The following is a 15402-nucleotide window of genomic DNA, read 5'->3' as shown; positions in this document are numbered from 1 at the left end:
TTCTTCCTTTGTATACATTTGAGAAACGTGGATCCAGCAAGAATGGCGTCACTCGTGGAGAGCAGTGCGTACCTCCTCCAGCTTTTCAAAAAGCAGTGCAGCGAAGATCATCCCAGGTCCACGAGAATCCCTTTAGGTGTTTGCAAGTTGCAAACTGCGTAGCAGAGCGGAACTGCTCCCTGACCAACTTCCTAGTTTGTTTTCATTTGTATGAAGCTGCTAATTAGACAGATAGATTAAAACTTAAAAGCCCACATAGCAGCCACATCATTAGTCAATTTAGTGTTTGTTATTGAGAGCATAATAAACCTCCAAAAAGCTGTAGCCAATCATCTGACCCACTGCAACCTGGAAAGTCACATTTCTGGTTCCAATTCAGAGCAAAGTGCTGTTCATATGAAATATTTTGAGAGCAGCAAGAACCTCCATATGTGGACATGTCTCCACCAGTCAAGCCCAGCAGCTGCAGAGACGCCAGCAGAACTGATGACCTAATGCTGGTCCTGCTTCATCATGATCAGTCCTGAAGGAACACAAACACACACTCAGGCGCACACGCACGCACACGAACACACACTGAAACACACATCCCCTCTCCGAAGCCAAGGCATTACGCTCCACTCACTCCCAGATTTCAGGCAGGTGCTGCTGTTGTTTGTCGGAGCGTTTGGCAGCACAGTCTTGGATTGCAGCATTTCGGTGCATCTGTATCAGCTTGATACGAGCGATTACGTGTTCCTAGTGGTATGCTGCAGGCCTAACTTACAGGGCCTGACTGTTCCAGTACAAGGCTTCTCAATCTGAATGGGGAGTCTACGAATGTTTTATACCTTTAATCCTAAAGAATGACTGTTTGCATATGGTTATCTTAACTGCATTCAATATCTTTGTGTGCATCTGCATATTGTTTTGGACTCCTGTGAGTGTGCATACAGTATGTGTGGTCCTTTGTGTGGTAATGCCACGGCACCGAGGTGTGAAAGAAAACTGTGTTTCCGTGAAGTTTCCAGGAATGAGGCAGGCATCAGCATTTCGAGGCCCTGCTGCTGCTTAGAAATCTGGTGTCACACTTAAACAGGACGACCTCAGGGAGTCAGGGCATGGAGAGAATACAGATACACTTAAGTGTGTGACTGGAGAAAGAGTGTGTGGTTGCATGTGTATCTTCCAACAATTACAGTCTGCCTGTGAGAAGTCTACATTGTAAATTACAAAGATGATTATTTATTTCATTCATGAAGTAAGACAGCAATTGCTTATAATGCAGTAGGTGAGTGAATATCCGCCTCAGATTGAGTCTACTCATGCGTGAGCGCGGAGTCATTTTCTCCCGCTTAGAGGCCGATGAGTTGATTATGTTTGACTAGAGGCGTGCGCCTCCGAGGTGGATGTGTCCACAATGACACAGTCGGTGTAGTGCCAGGGAATGGAAGTGGGTTTGGGGGAAGAAAGAGCTGGAGAGGATAAGAGAGGCGCGTATACTTAGTCCAGATGTTCACAAACACAGTCGACCTCAACAAACCACTGTGGGCACACATCTGTATAGCTTTAATACCTTTGATCAGCTCGCTAAGTTGTGTTTTTTTTTTTTTTTGTTTGAATGATTGTCATCCCGCATATTAACATCAGCCACCACAGCTCTGTTCACACCTTTTATCTAAACATTTGTGAGGCCATATAATTTCCATCTCTGTAATTTTGTCACATTAATTAATCAGCAATGTTAAATTACTCAGCTGGTGACATATTTTGTTTTGCTATTTGGCGTCCTGCTGGAGACGCCACAGTCACATTAACTGGCTTGATGAAAACACTAGCAAGCAAACGAAAAGACACAGAAATGGCTTGCTGGTAAATGCAATCTGCATGACTGCATGCAACCATTTTTAAGGCATGCAAACCAGCGCTATTGCACATTACTGTAAATTATGCTTTTATCATAATGCAATCTGATTTTATACATAAATACTTACAAATGCAAATAAAGTCTTTAATTTCCATCCTTGTCTTTTAAAAGGCTCCAAGATATCTATCACTCACGCAGCTTCTGTCATTCTCATAAAAATCTGACAAATTGTCGCTGCATGCAGAAAACAAGCTTGACAAACGACTGCACATTGTGCGAGGATATATGGGAGATATGAGCAGTCGTGTTGGAGCTCAACGGATGGAGCCACAGGTGTTAAACAGCTAAGCGCTTTAGCTGCTCCGGGGGAAAAGATGTTATTGAACCAGGAAGGCTTCTCAAGCAGCCCCTCTCTGCAGGGCAACTCAAAGCCCAGGGGTCAAAGGTCACTGGAGGCAGCAATGGAAGCCATTTGTTTGGTTGTCACGGCTCAACAGGTGAGCCCTGGGTGGGGGACCAGGCTTCTCAAAACATCTCACCCCTCAAGAAAAAAAAATAGCACCACGGGCTCAATATCAGGAATGTCCACCACACACGGTCACTCACTCACCACACACGTCACAACAACCCGTGTTTACCCTTATTCCACCCCGTGTTCACACTACACTGTTTGCTTTGTAGCTTCAGAGAGACGGCTACCTCCCGCCCCCCACAAAAAAATGCTGAAGCAGTGAGGAGAAAAAAATGGAAAGAACAACCGCGGCCACCGTCGGTGCACAGCTCGCTGCTTGTTTTTGTTTGAATGTCACAGGGTCAAGTTTTTTTTTCCTCTTTCTTTAGTTGAGGGAGACTCCAGAGCTGCACCTGTGCTTCGAGTGCCTCCGGACTGGTAGCTGCCCTCTAGCTGGGCTGTTTTGTATAGGATCCAGCCTAATCATCACACTGAACATGTTGCTGCACACATTCCTCCTCCCTTCAGTCTATTGTACGGACTGTGTGGCCAGTGAAGCATTTTCTATAGAAGCTGCACAGCTCATTTATACAGCTCTTGGGTGACTTCCATATGCTCACAAAGAGGCCTGATTGCTTGTTGACCACAAGTCATTCAAAGCTAATTTTAAACCATGTCCTGCTTATGGGCAAATGATTACGTGTGAATGGTTGCAGTGTCCACGTATATAAAATGGGGCAAACAAATCTTGAACAAGCAGACAAGATAAAGGTGCTCCTTCTGACGGAAGCCGAGAACGGCCGTGCTTGCAGTCATTTATTTTTGATGCGGTTATTTTCAAAATAAAGCTCAGTCAGTTTTCTCACTTTTGCCACTGGTTGTAAGAATGTTTTCCCTATGATGGTATTTACATTATGACTGTTTATTGTAAGGGATTGGCTTACATACAATAGTCAATTTAAAGCATAGGTTACTGTCCCGTGGGCTACAACTAAGAGAATTGTCACTGGCGTAGGGGAACTGGAAATGGAGCTCTGAACAGTGGTGGGTGTTTGAATAATGCATGTAAATAAGACTGACGCACAGTCTGATTCATTGATCAATAGCTACTACAATTGATAATAGCTACTCCGGCTTGGTCTGACATTTTAGGCTCAAACCAGTTGCCACAATTGGCAAGATGCAGTCTATGCATGTTTACATGGCACTCCTGAGCTCTGATGACACATAATAAGCAATAAGAGGAAATTACAGTTTGTTTCCTCATGGTAAGAGGTTGATTTTCTAATTAACTCGTGATCTCAAGATAATGGCATTGAAAAAAGAAATTACAATCACAGCTGTCCTCAGCTTCCATACTGTCTGACTCAGCAGGCGACACGTCATTTCTTTTCTTCAACCACCAGCATTGAAACTAACGACTATTCAAGTTTATATTAAAAGTTTACTCATAATCTATTTGATCTGTTAGTAAAATATGAAGCATTGCAATAGATTAAACAGTTCAACTGTATGTGAAGTGTGTAAAAAAAACAGTCTGGGTTCAGTTTGACTGATCTCATCAACCTCATTTCCAGGCGCAACAGGCAACTGTGTCCAGCAAAAAGCTCGAATAAATCCACTGTACTCAACCTACGCCGCACAAACAGACAAAGTTAGCGACTGTCTTGTAAACATAGTGGAGCATTTAGCAGTTGAAGGGCCAGATATTTCCCTCAGGAGTTGATGTAGGCCCAGTCAGAGCTACAGGGGGAGTAAATGTTGGCCTTGCATTCGTCGAGTGGTCAAAGACATGACTCTAAATAAATGCTCATGTAGCTGCACGTCTGCTGGATGTGTTAATGGCTGCTTGCTGACATTAAACACTTTAAAAAGTGAAAATAAGTAAATGTTTGCAGCTTGTTCTGCTGCACCCAAGAGAATCTGTTAACAATGCTTTTTATACATTTTGCTGACGAAACCATGTCCGCTCAAGGTCCACTTACTGGCTGTATCAAATGGTTTTCAACATGGAGAGAAATCCCAGGAGTTTAAACAGTTCCACGACATCTGAGAGAGGACGTGGACCTTGAATTTGTCAGCTGTCAAGCTCTCCTGCGCTTCTACCTGATTAAAATTTTAGACTTTTATATATAAAGGAGTATTTTTACATTGTACAATTACTACCATTACCAGAATCAATCATGTGAATACTTGTTCCGCTACTGACTACCAGCTGAAAATGTACATTCAAAGACACCATTTAGGCTTCGTAATGGTTAACTCAACATTGCCTGCTCTTTCAGACGGCAGATCAGTCGAATAACAAGCGTGAAGTTATGGTCCACAGCAGAACACGACAGAGCATTAGGTGAATTATCAGAAGGAGCCGTGACTATTTGAAAGCTGTAAAAACAAGGCGGTACACATGAAAACATCTGTTGTGTGTGTGTGCGTGGGTCTGAGTGGGAGAGAGAGAGAAATCCAACAATTTCAGACCAAGAAAAATACATGGAACATCAGCATCTCAATTTTCCAGCAGTCCCCCGCCTCAACAGCACACATGCAAGTGAATTAGCACACACGCACACACACAGATGTCCTATATCGTCCCGTCTTGATGGCCTGTGCAATGGAGATAATTATGTTTAAATGCAGCCGTTTAAAGATAAATGAGCAATAGTAAGTAATGATGGCTTATTTCCCATCTGTCTGTGCATCGCTCTGCAGCTGAGCCTTGTGAATACCATCAGTGTTCTGAAGTACTTCAGCACCTCAATTTATCTCACTTATCACAAGCTAGTAATATCATGCAGTTCAGAGGCTGTGGTGCACCCACCACACCGTCCCGACCTAAAGATCTCACCTTGCAAGAGAAAGATGGAGAAGACATTTCCATGCTAACAATTGTGGAGTACACACGAATGAAAACCAGAAAGCACTGTCTTGTTGATGTTTGTTACCACAACAGTCTTTCTGGTTCTGACTCATGGGCCTGTAAACCAGTTAGGGAGAAAAGAGTGCGTAAAGAGGACTTAATGCTTTGCAGGTTGATTGAAACCAGGCCATTGACATGCAGGAGAGTGTTCTTGGGTGAGTGAAAAAGCAACTGTGCAGAGGGAGAATAAAAGAAGGTCCCGAGCTGAGCGAGGGAGGCCCCGAAAAACATCCTGCACGCACTCTAACAGAAACTTTACAGCTTCTCCCTGAAAGAGCGTGGGAGAAAATGGCCGCCCGGAGCCTCAGCCACCTGCGTCGATGCGTTATTCTGTTTTTGTTTGACTTGGTTTCATCTCTTTTACCGTCTGTTTCCTCTAAATCGTTCTCCCTCCTTCTCTCTCTCTCTTTTTCCGTGGCCCTTTTTCTCTCTGCCTCCCTCTTTCTCTCCTTCTCGTGCACACAAACACCCACCAAACAAGTCTATGGCATGCAGGTGTGAAGGTTGTGTAAGCAACTTATCCCAGGTGCAGATCAAATGCTTGTGCTATGACAAATGCCGCGCTGCATTTCCACATTCCACTACATTATTAACCTTCTGTTTCATCGCAATTGTTTGAAAAGTCAGGCACTGAAAGACAGATTTCAACATTTGATACATCTGTTGTTTATGTCACACGATACAGAGGATTCAAGATTTCTTGACAAGGTTTTGCTGGCTGCTAACTCTGTTTGGAGAAAGAATGGAAAACAGTTACTTATTTCTTTCAGGTCAGTTAAGTTCGAGTGAAGGCTTGTGTCGCACCCGGCATGCAGTTGCAACACATAGAAAATTAGCGTTAGGTGAAATCAGGTAAAATATGGGCGTGGACTGTTGGACAGAGCACGACAGGCAGCTTTTGTGTCTGCTGAGCCTGACCTGCATTTGGAGGAGCAGAGCACAGCGTGATTGATAATCTTCTAAAGAGCAATTAGTTGAGGAGGCAAGCTTGGCATAGACACACAGACTCCCCCCATCTGACAGCGTCTTCCACATGAGCCCATATAACTGTCAGAGGATGCAGAGTTTTCATTAAGCCCTGTGGAGTTACGGTGACAAACTGGCACGATGACGCATGACTCTCTCGCGGTTTAATGGAGGACAGTAAAAGGCAATATTTTTCAGAAATTCAAGCAAGCAAACTTTTTTGTGGCTGATTGGACCAATTTCCTATCAGATAGATTTGAAACTCAGCATTAAAGGGTCAGTGACAGAAATCTAAGATGCATATCCCAAAACTTGGGCAAATAAAACCAAAACTACCCACATGGTTAGATCGCACCACAGGTAGGTAAGAACATTTGTTTTTTGCCATGCTGGCAGTCTTGCTCCATAGATGGCGGCCAGTCCACCACTGTGGTCCATAAGCATATAAAAACATATATAAACAAATGTTGGATGGATTGCTCTGATATTTTGTACAGACATTCATAGTCCCCAGAGAATGACTCCTGATGACTTTTGTGATCTGCTGACCTTTCTTTTAGTGCCACCAGCGGGTCAAAAATGTTCATGTTTCCAGTGAAATATCTCTGCACCTGCTATATGAATTTGCACAACATTTTGTAAAGATATTTGTGTCCCCAGACAATGAATCCTATTCAGTTTGGAGATCCCCCAAGTTTTCCTCTCTGTACAGTGTGTGGCTTTGAGTGAAATATCTCAACAAATATTAAATGGATTGCCATGAAGTCTGGCACTTCCATGTCCCCCTCAGGAGGTATTTTGATTACTTTGGTGATCCCTAAACTTTTCATTGATGACAGGACTATTATCATTTCTCCAAAACTGTGTACAGTAATGAAATGAAAAATGAAATTCCAATCAGCCTCAGCTATACTTTGTGTTCAGTGACCATTAGTAAATGTTAGCATGCTAACATGCGGAACTAAGGTGGTCAACATGGTAAAAATGAAGCCAGCCAAACATCAGCTTGTTAGCATTGGCATTGTGATTTTTTTTGCAAAACCCTTAAAAATTAAAGAGGATACAAGCAGCAGGAGACTGTATCTCCTCACCTTCTTGCATCTTCACACATTTCTCCAACAGCTGGCAGAGGCCTCAGTAATCTGCCCAATCAGGCAGGCATTTCCTGTTCAATCTGTCAAAAAGAACGGAAGGAGAAAGGAGAAGAAGAAGAAGATGAAAAGCCACTGATGGCGAGAGGGTGGAGAAAACCTGCAGGAAACACTGGTGTCATTACTGCAATTGACTGTCCGTGTCTGCAGGCACGCACACACAAATTCACACCTGCAAATGGGTCAGTAACCCGCACACCAAATGTTCTTTTGCATGCCAGCATGTATGCATTCATGCATGTTGACATATACACACACATAACAGGCAGGGCGTGTGGAGAAACACAATACGGCAGGCGTGCATGTCGGCTGAAACCTGAAAGACAGTAAAAGTAAGCACACTGTACATTTATTCTTTTAAACAATATCACAGAGGCCACAAATAAATGTCGATTGTAATTCCTTTGAACTCTGTCTAATTCATTCAAGCTACGTATGACATTGCAAGTGGGGGAGGCCCTATTCCAAACAGGTCCAAGATGAAATCTGAGATGAGTGTGTTTAATCCAAGACAATCAATCTTCTCCCCTCAATGACTGCCAGACTTCAGCGCTCTGCATCTCACCTCAGGCCCGAGTTTGATTTCCACTGCAAATTTCCTGTTATGGTCATGTTTTAATCAACCTTGGAGTGTTTGACTTGGATGCTCCTCACAGGTGTCAAGAAATGGATTGTTCTGACTTCTCCCTGCATGAGGTGAACTATCCCTCCCACCGGCTGGCTGACGCGCTCAAAATGTTTGATTGTTTCACCGTACTGCCGTTTTTAAAGAATATAATAGAATAAAAGGTGTGCTGAGCATTTTTCTGCTGTGTTGGTTTTTAAATGTTTACTACTTATTAGAACATGAATGTAATGTTTTTGTTGTATATATTAGAGCTTTTTAGAGATACTTTAGTGCTTTGCTACAAGTCCGAACATACAAAGAGACTCGTTTAAAAAAAAAAAGAGAGAGCAGGATTTAAAGTAAGAGTCTGAGAGAGAGAGAGGGGGAGAAACTGTGAGTCTGTTTGGAGTTAGACATGCGGAACTGTGGTGCATCTGCCTTGTCACGCTCCTGGCCTCAAACTGCCTGAGGTGCGCACGCTAAATAAGCACAACAAATTCAGCACAGGAGGGGTCAGGTGTGTGTGTGAACAGGAATGGAGAACATCGGCCGGGTTTGACACGTAGCAGCACCTCACTGGCAAAACTAATCACCTCGTCGTGTCTGGAGTGCAAAAGGTTAAATTGATCTGCAGGAGTTAAGTCAAGATGGAAAAGCTCCAGACTGGTGTGAATGACAGCCCGTCGCTGTCAGCGGTTGTAATGAGCTAATGAGGAATAAACGCAACCTGTTGAATGACTTCAGCCGTGAAACACTAAAGCGATGTTTATAACACGGGTCTCAGATGTCCATATCTCACGATTAACTTGATTTTAACGCCTCTCCTCCTCCGCAAATCCAGACATCTGCTGTGTGTTCGGAGACACAGCTCGTATTGAGCAACCCAAAACCACCAAGAAACTTCTGATTCATGGGTGTCTTGTGGCTTTTTGCATCATGCCACATGCTACCAGCCAGTGGAGGATTCAGTTGTGGAGTCTGGCATATGGAAAACATTGTCAAGATCTTGTGTAATGTTAGATGTTAAATTATCACATTTGCTGGCGTGGCTAATTGGATTTTGTAAACTTGTTTTGCATGGCATTTCGAATTTGTCAAGGTGCTGAGGAATGTTAATTTACACCATATTGCTGAGTCTTATTTTTGGTTTCTGGATGGTAGTTTTAGGATGTACTCTGATGAGTTTCCCTATCTCTCCAATGACATGCATCTGTGTGTGCGTAAAAGAGAGAGCACAGTATGTTCACCCATTCATATGCTCATACGCTGCACGTGTATCTGAGCGTGTGCGTCCGTATGTGTTTTGGCTCTACATGTGAAGCTCTTGATTTGAGTTCAGTGCAGTGTGTTTGATTTCTTGAACTCCAGCGTTCTTCCAGCGCCAAAGAATAAAGTTGGAGGTGCACGCTAAAATGTTATGAGCGTCCATCCAGAGCTTTTCCAGCTGGATGAAAAAAAAAACCCTGACAGTTTCTGGCTCTGCCTTCGCTCCACATTATCTCCAGCGCTCGCTCTTTTTACGGGGGAGAACACACTAGCAGAGGGAAATCTCACTTCACCCTTCCCTTTCACTGAGACCCTGTGTCTCCTCATACCCGTGCCTTGCTGCTTAACTCTGACAGGGAGGCTTGCAGGCCTCAGAGCTCGCAGCTGTTTGACGAGAGGTCCCCTGCGCTGGAAAGGAACTGGACGTACATCAGAAGCAGTGAACATCTGCTAGGTAGTTTAGACAGCACCTTCAAAATCTGGCCAAAACTTAGTAGAGCTCAAAAGGCCTTTTGTTATTATCAACTCCTTTTCCAATAAACAGATGCAGATAAATGGAGTATATTTTCAATACACTATAAATCTGTATCTTACCATCCAATTACTTAAAGAATCCAGTGTGTAAAAGTGTCAGCAATGTGCCATCCAACAACATAAATCAGGATATATTCTGGGTATTTTGATACAATCCTGTTTATTACATTCTGTATTTGAAAAAGAAACTCTGTTCAATCAGTTAATACTGTTGTCAAGATATTGGGATTTCCCAGTTACATGGCATGAATTATAGCCCACAGCACCAGGGCTCAGTGGCTATGGCAAATGGAACAGCAATGTCTGTAGATGAGGACTGAAGCGCTTTTAACTAGGTTTCTAATAAAGTCTGAGAGAGCGGAGAATGGTGAAGGTTTTCTCTCTGCGATCTTTAAAACGTTTAATGCCCCGTGCAATCCGGAACGTAAAGCTAAGTGTGTGTAATTTTCTTAATTTCGACTTTGGAGGTGATGTAGAAATTCACTCCCTGTGCGATCCCTGCAACGAATTTCACATAGTTTTAAACACATCCTGCACTCCCCACAGGCCGACGGTGACGGCAGGCAGGCACACACACATTCACACACACACACACACGCACACAGCCCTCAGTGCTGCTCTGTGGGTCTTAAGTGTGCATAACATGGCAGCCATTATCCTATTAGCAGCAGCAGAGGCCTGGGGGCAGCTGGGGAGGGGGCGAAGAAGCGAAGAGACTGGCATCAAAAAAAAAAGGAGGCACGGTCAACGGAAGGAGGTGAAGCAGCAGTCCATGGGTAAAAGGAGGGAGGTGGAGAGGAAGGTATGAGAAGAGGAGGAGAGCAAGCTGACATAAGCTTAGCAGCTGGGATTAAAGCAGAACAGCAATATATTGTGGTAATTAAAAGGACCAAAACAAAGATTAATGGGATGGAGGTGTGTTAGAAAAGAAACAGAGGTGGCACAGAAACGACTTAACATTAAAAATGATTCCAAAGACAGCAACACAACCCGGATATTCCCATCTGAGTCTCCAAATAGCCCCTTGGATGAAAGCAGTGGGATACCTGCTGAGTGAATATCATTACTACTGTACCAAGCATGCATTTGAAAGCTCCTTAAAGTGCTTATTTTCTGTTTGAGCTTCAGCAGAGACCGTGCCAAGCTTGATTTGGCCGGCATCCGCGGATCCCAGCTCCAAAGTCAATCTCCCCTTTGAACTGCCAAAATAATTGACTTCTCCTACCGCTTCATTATAACATGCTAATTTCCATTATGATTGATTAAACCAAGCTGCTCTTCTTCTCTGTCACACACCCACCCCGAGAGCTCAGCGCACAGTGGGGGCATAACGATGGGCTTATGCAAACTCTGCACCCAGTTGCTCCTCAACAACCCCCCCCTTCCCTTTTTCTTCCTTCCTTCCTTTCCTCCCCAACTTCCATTCCTCACTTTCTCTCCCCGTATTCAGCTACCCTGTCCAGGCTCCTTTCACAAGGTCCCTATTGAAGCCAGGGAAAAAGGCTCAGCGGCAGCAGCTGGCCGCTCTTTTCTCCAGGGCAGGTATAGAGGGGCTGGGAGCTCTCTGCATGAGCGAGCCCCCACTCCTCCGGCTCCATTCAGCTCTGCCTGCGCCTCCGCTATTCACCAAGGCCCTACTTTGTCAGGAGCAAGGGAGCACCGAGAAAAAGGAGGGATCACCCTTTTCTCTCTTTGTACTCCACATAGCTATACAAGCGTTCCCAAAGCCTCCGCTAATGAGTTGGCCTCCGCAGCGCTGTGAGTGGAGAGAGAAGCAGGTTTGTGAGGGAGAAAAGGTTTGATTAATATGGGTTCATTCTCTTCACTGATGGAACGTCAGTCTTGTGTTCATTAGCCAACTGGGTGGTTTTGCTTTGTTCAGTACGTTTGTGTTGTGTACGCCTGCTTTAGAATATTTATGGGGAGAGCTCGCCAATTAAAGTTTTTATTAAATGTATGAGTGCAAATGCAGTGAACTGTTTTATTGAATCACGGTAATTTGCGTCGTTCAGGAGGAAAACTTGTGTCCGAGCAGCTCTCAAAAAAGCTCTCTCTCTGAACCTTTCCTCTTTTCCCAGTGGCTGGTAAACACACACACACACATCCGTTAACACACCATCTAATTGCCATTTCTCCACTGTTAATAACAGACTTAAGATAATGTAATGATTCTGAATGAATTGCTCGTAAACATATACAGCGCACACCAAGAGAGAGGCCATATGGTCCACTGTGCAGTAAATGGGGATCCAGTTACTTCAAATAAATTGAATTTTCCACCTCTGGCCTGTGGTGCCATTGAGCGTGTTTGAAGACCTAATTGAATTTGGACTGGCGGACCATTCTGATTTAGCCGGCTAATTAAAGCACTCAGTGGACGTCTAAACGCGGTGCCTGCGTGTAGCCGACCATGAAATGTGACAGGGCAAAGGTAGGGCCAGTGATTTTATGTTCCGTGGGTTTAGATAAAGTCATTTAAAGGGTTTGATGTGAAACATCAAGCAGAAAAAGGCTCTTGTAATGTCAGCTCTTGGAGTAAAACATGCACGGTTGAAGGTACAGAAAGGATACTGGGTTTAATCATTCTAACAGTGATAATTATATTAGATACGACAACAAGCGCTGTGTTTAAACCTCTTCAGACACTGGAGAGAGAGCAAGAGTGAGAGACAAAGGCAAAAGAGAGACGGAGATGCCTTCTCGGTACAAGTGCATTCACACTAAAAACCCAGAAACAAAGAGTGCTGGCAGACAAAAAGCTGTTTGGCTGCTGCAGCCGTGCAACACAGAAGTCACCTTTCAAAGGGTGAAACAAGCACATTCCTCTGCTTGTGCAGAACAAAAACTGTTCCAGGCCATCGCTTCTTTTATGAAATATTCTATTGACAAGGCCTATTAAAACAACCATAGCCAAATACACAAGAGAGTCAGCCCTTCCCCGCCCTGCCTGTCAAAGAAGCTGTAAAGCAACAAACCACGGCCTCAGCTTTGTCTTCGCGGGAGGAGGATGTGAGCAATGTGGACACAAGTAAACACCTGCTGAAAGGACGTGGAAACTAACTGCCTTTTTAGCCCCACTTTCAACAATGCATACCTTCATTGCGGCTGACACCGTGGCTTGATGTGTGAGCGTAACAGACAGGGCGAACACCTCGGACCACGCCCACCTCGTGATGGAACAGGTTGGGGAGCTGGTGTGGTTCGTCTCTGATCGCTCGCCGTCGGGTCGCCGGGCTGCAAGCCTCACCTACTGACAGGAACCTGGCACAGCACAGCGTGATTCACTCTCCTCATTAGACAAACACTGATGAGTAATGTAAATGTTGGCACACAAACACTTTCAATACAGAGCGAAAAAAAAAAAGGTGATCGAGGGAGAAGAAAAGCCGCGGTGTTTGGACACCTGCAGATCATGTGTTGAACGCTAACAGCCGCGGCACAGTTGAGGCTTCTTTATTCAGGCATCTTTTTGTCTCCATTAACAGTCGTTCCATTCACGACCTGAGTGAAATATCTGCTTCCTCGTGGGCAGTGTTGGGCAGGTTGCTACAAAAAAGTTATCAGTTACTCAACATCAAAATTATTGCCATTATTTGTTCCATTACTCTCGTCGTCAAACGACTCCAAATCCTCCCCACGCACACATTGTGACTCGACAGGTTGTCAGCCAAAGTGCTGCGAGCATTTGCTAACCAACAGCAGCTAGCTTAACGTTAACCCTGATTCCTGAATGCAGGCTTACCAATAGGTAGTGTTAGCGAGCCGGCTAAGAACACACAGCTTCGGAGCCACCTGTGTCATGCTCACAGCTTCTCATTTGTCATTTTGATCGGCTGCAAAGGTTTGAGATGGAGGGAAAGAAAAGAGAGACTTTTTGTTGAGACCTTGATGGACAACAAATCATAATCGTATTTTGGTTTAGTTCCTGCCTATTTGTTAACCGAAATGAATTGACTGCTGCGGGGAAAGAGTGGAGAGTTCAGGTAAGGCCTGCATCCTTTTATTGTTGCTGGCAACCGAAGGCATTCAGGTTGTGTTGCAGCCTGTTAGTATCTGGTGCGGATTAGTGGAAACTAAATCCCATTAGTCCTAACAACAAATCCTTTGACTGGTCATACCTGTGCCGCGACACCAGGAGTTGCTTTATTCCCTCCACCTCCAGTCCCAGCGACAAGCTAACATACAACATCTGTCCACTGAATGCAGAGAGCCCGAACTGATCGAACAGCACTCATTACTGACAAAAACAGCATGTCAGCAAGTAACACTGCTCATGAGCCGGTGGCCAGTATCGCTCCTCATATTCATTCGGATCATCACCAAGAAACCAAACGGGAAAGGAAAGACGGAGCCTTTCGTGTCATGCTGCGTGTTGTCCTCTTATATTTTCCCTTTCTTCACATCTGTTTTGCTATGCTTTCCCCCCTCTTTACTCATGCCCCCCTCCTTTTTCCTTATAGGCCACGTACCACGCCACTTAGCGGGCAGCCTGGTATGGACAGAAATGCCCAAACTGCTCCTGCTTCCTATTAGCAAAGCATCTCCACGCTCCCACAGCCCCCGTTAGCCATCCCGTCGCAGTATGATGAGTTGGCCAGGTTTCACGCCTCTCCATTTTATAGTTGATGAATTGCTGCAGCAGATGGCTTCTTATCTTTGAAGATTCCAGTAAGACGAGCGTGATGAATCGCTCCAGGCCTTACGCATCCGTGCGCCCTCTCACCATCCCCACCGCCATCACGTTACCCCATCCAGCACCGAGAAAAAAAGAGCGAAACATGTGAACAATATGTAGTTGACTCATCACATACACCTATGAAGTTTGTGCTTTCACTTTTCTCACACCAGCACCAAAATCTTTAGTCACGTGTGCATTGACACTTTCATTCCATTCCAGCTGCGTAAACACCAATATGGTTGGTGTTAAAAACATCTATACAAAGAAAAAATGAAGACGAGAGCTCATCTGGTGCACTCATTATCCTCTTTACAATGCACTCTCATGACAGCCTCACGTCCACTCTTCTCATCAGTCACAACTTCACACAGCAGCAGCTCACAGCAGAATGAGTGTGGGGTGAGTATGAGCAGCGCACCAGTTATGGTAGCGAAAGCTGTTAATGCTTTCCTTACAATGTGGATTCTTCGGAGGACTCTCTGTTTCTCAGGTTGTGAATCAGCCCATACCCAGGGAGAAATATCCCTCACGGTGGTGACATGTGAAATGCCTGACCCCTCAAGGAAAGAAAGCATCGTCTGAAAGGCCTCAGCGCCAGAAATGTGCATGCCCAGTAAGATAAAAACAAGGAAGTAACCTATTGTGCAAAGCTTTGTTCTTTTCTACTGTTATTTTGCTGCGACAACACATGAATATTGGCACATGCTATTATTGTATTATCGTAGATTACATTTATTTAACATGTTTAGCAAATTACATTTAACAAAAATTTAAAAAACATAAACAACTAGCAACAGACACTTCCTTTTGACTCTCACACCGACAGACTCTTTAACCTGAACTTGGTGTATTGTTGACAATTTGAACCTGGTACTTGCCTCCAGCATTAAAGTTATTTGTGTGCCAAGTCATCCAGGGCAGGTCATCCACCAAGTAAATCACATTTAAGGATGTGTCAACAGGCCTCTCAAAATACATCCCCAAAG

The sequence above is a fragment of the Chelmon rostratus genome, chromosome 2 (assembly GCF_017976325.1).
Source record: "Chelmon rostratus isolate fCheRos1 chromosome 2, fCheRos1.pri, whole genome shotgun sequence".
Taxonomy (NCBI): Eukaryota; Metazoa; Chordata; class Actinopteri; order Chaetodontiformes; family Chaetodontidae; genus Chelmon; species Chelmon rostratus.
Note: the sequence above shows the minus strand (reverse complement) of the source record.